The sequence below is a fragment of the Loa loa genome, assembly GCF_000183805.2.
Source record: "Loa loa unplaced genomic scaffold supercont3.528, whole genome shotgun sequence".
Lineage (NCBI taxonomy): Eukaryota > Metazoa > Nematoda > Chromadorea > Rhabditida > Onchocercidae > Loa > Loa loa.
The window spans coordinates 4,387-7,895 of NW_018108708.1; positions in this window are offsets into that span (position 1 = coordinate 4,387).

Consider the following 3,509-nt stretch of genomic DNA (forward strand, 5'->3'; position numbering starts at 1 on the left):
GAAATGAGACAATTTGAGTTATTTGTGGAAGACTTGAATGAGTGATAAATCCAAATCTTCTTATCAAACAGTGGTCACATTTAAAACAAAAAAAAAAGAAAAAGAAAGGGGAAAATGAAGAATAGGAAATAACAAAATCGTCCTTCCATTTACTTATTATCTATCTGAGAAGGAAAAGAAACAAAAAAAAGAAACGAATTACAGAAAATAGCAAAAAAAAGAAATATTGCGAAACTTTAGTTTAGAAACTAATTTTTATTTTCTTCCAAAAAAAATAAGCAATTTAAAAAATGAAATTCAGTCATGGAAAGAGTTATGTGACAAATCACCAAATAGCAAATTGAACATTTTAGAAACGAAACTTATCATTTGATCTGTTAACTATTAACCGGAATTTGTTTTGCATTTTCATGAAAATTTTTAATTGAACAAATAATGTCATCAATTCATTCTCTTCTTCCATTCCTCCTTTATTAGTGTTCTTTTCTTTTTTCCTCACTTCAAATTAAATCATTATCATTTCAAAAATGTTTTTTGACCTGTCTTTTGCTAAAATTTTTCTCAGTAAAATAAGAAATATTAATTAACTTTTTTCACTTTTATAGATAATATAAATATACGGTATATTTCTTCCCATAATATTGCAATACATTTAATATATTCCACTTGAATCGATTAAATTTTGTTAACAAATTTAATTCAAACTTGTATGTATGTGTGTATGTGTGTGTGTATGTGTGTGTGTGTGTGTGTGTGTATGTGTATGTGTGTATTTATGCTCGGAAATAATATTGCATTTAAAAAATTTACAATTAGTTATTTAATATTATAAATTAGAGGATAGATGACATTAAATTTGTTCCTTTTTCGATAATTTTACAATTCAGTCGATAATTTGTCGTGTCTTTTTTTTTTTTTTGGTTGATTATTGCAATATGTAATTATTATAGAATGATTAATTTTGAAATTAAAAAAAAAAAGAAAAAAGGAAAATGGAAAGCAGAAGAATTTTTTAGATTCCTCGTTAATATGACAAATGAAAATTTATTGGCCTTTTTTTTGGCATAATGTTTTGTCCAACAAAAATGAATTAATGATAAATGTTAAGCGGAAAGAAAAAGGAAATTAATGGAATGTGCAAAGTAATTTTTATTTCAACTTTAGTTTCATTTGATTTATTAAAATTAATGAAAAAACAATGTGAAGGTAAAATTGAATTCATTGATCTTTGCATAACAATGATGTATTAATTAATCATTAATTTTATGGTGGATAGCATTGGGTAGATATGAAAAGGTCAAAGATTATTACTGATGAATTAATGAATGATGCGCTTTCGTTAAGATGACAAATGTTTAGGAACGACAAAGTAATAACATCGATAATTGAATGGTTGATGATTCATTGGGTAGGATACTGTAATTTGCATGTAATTCGATAATTGTTTGTATAAATAAAATTCTGAAATTGCTAAAGATACATTGAAAATAACTTGAATAATTATAAATTGCATCAATGGAATTTGAAAAATGATTCTAGAAGTGAAATTACGATTAAAATTAGCAATGATTCTTATTAATTAAGATTAATTATTCTGGTCAGTGATGAAGCGTTAAGGTGTAATTTGTTTTGAATAAATTTATTTTGAATAAAAATATTAAATTTTAATTCAAAAAGTACTTCCACTTTTCTTTTCTCCATATTTTCCCATTAAGTTAGTTTGTTCTAACATTTAATAACTTGCATTTCAAATTATTTAAAAGAAAAAATTTTTTTTGATTCTTAATAATTTAAGCATCTTTTCGTGCTATACCATAATACAAATGCTTAGTGATTAACAATATTAACTTATTAACAATTAATGATATTTGAGAAAATCATTCATGAAAAGAAAGATATTGCTTCTAAAAATTTCTCGCGTAAAGATGAATTTTATTGCAATATGAAATATTAGGTGCAATCGGAAATAAGTTCAAAGGTCAAAAGTATTTACCGTTTTTATCGATTAGTTTAATATATAAAAGGACAATTAACCAATTGTTACCGTGTGTGTGTTTTATTTAATGAAATAATTTATTACAAATTAATAAGATGAGATTAAATAAGAAATGATTCTAAATGGATGATCGTAAAGAAACTTGCAAACATTTAGCTCAGAGCTCAAAGTTTAACATTTAGCAGAGCTATTAGCTCAGAAACTGCTAATAGAACGTGCAATGATGATAGGTTCAAAAAGTTTTGCTAAGTGAAAGATGAGAAATATAGCTAATCGGGTCATTGTAAATTGATAATGATCAACAGAGAGCAATTATCGTTAAATGATCCCATTGCAATTTACGCGAATAGAATTCAATATCAATTAAAATATGATTATTTTCACATTTGAAGCAAATTAAACGATGAAAAGTTCAGTATCATTATAATGTATGCGACATTTGGTGACAAACATTTCAGTAATGGAAGGTAACAATCTTCGAAAGAAGTTCCTAAAACTAAATTGTACCAAAGAATTATCATAATCATTGTCTGATGATATGTTGTTAATACAGAATTCTGAATCACCATTAACGACTATTGCGCCTGGAAAATAGGCGCAGAAAAGAATGGAACGCCTAACCATACCAGTCAGAGACTTAGTACTTTTAAAAATTGAATAAAATGAGATACAAAATTTTGTGTCATTCGTTGTACCCATTTGATTTGTCTGTCAATTTGATATTTTAACAATTTTTTTCAAAGAAATTTACGAAGGTACAAACAAACTTATTTTTCGTTGACAAAAATATGTTAATTTGTTATTGCCATTGCCATTGTCATTTTCATAATTAATAAAGATTAATTTAGAATTTACTTATAATAATTTAAAAACAATCATCAAAAGTTCAATTCATTTAGACGATCAAATATTTGCAATAATTACAAATGATAACATAGCTGCAGGAAAGATAAAATGAAATTGTTGAGGAAAAAAAATTTTAATTTATCAATTACCATATTTGTCATTTAAATATTAATGCAAAAAAAAAGAAAAGATATGACAAGGATGTTTTTATAAACTTCAAGAAATCGATTCTAATCAAGAAAACTCCATTAATTCGTCTGTAAATAAATTAGCAAAATAAAAAGTAGCTATGAAGAAGATAGGAAGAAAAAAAAAATGGCTAATCAAAAGTAGTAAATAAATGAAAAAAAAAAACTAAATCAATAATTTAGAGAGTTGACATTATTACATATTTTTACTGATATATATGGATATTCATACATTTGATCAATTTTTAATGCAATTATAAAATTTCGGAATTGAATCTACGAAAATATTCCGGAACTACAACTATATAGAACTACTTCGATCAGTTAGTCCGTTTAAGCAATTTATTCATTAATTTTTTTTTAATATAAAGTATTGTAATAGTCAAAAATATGGTTGTAGAATGAATGCATCGTGCATATATTAAATTAACATTAAATTAATTACCTTAATTAGCATTTAGTTTCTTCATCTTCTTTTT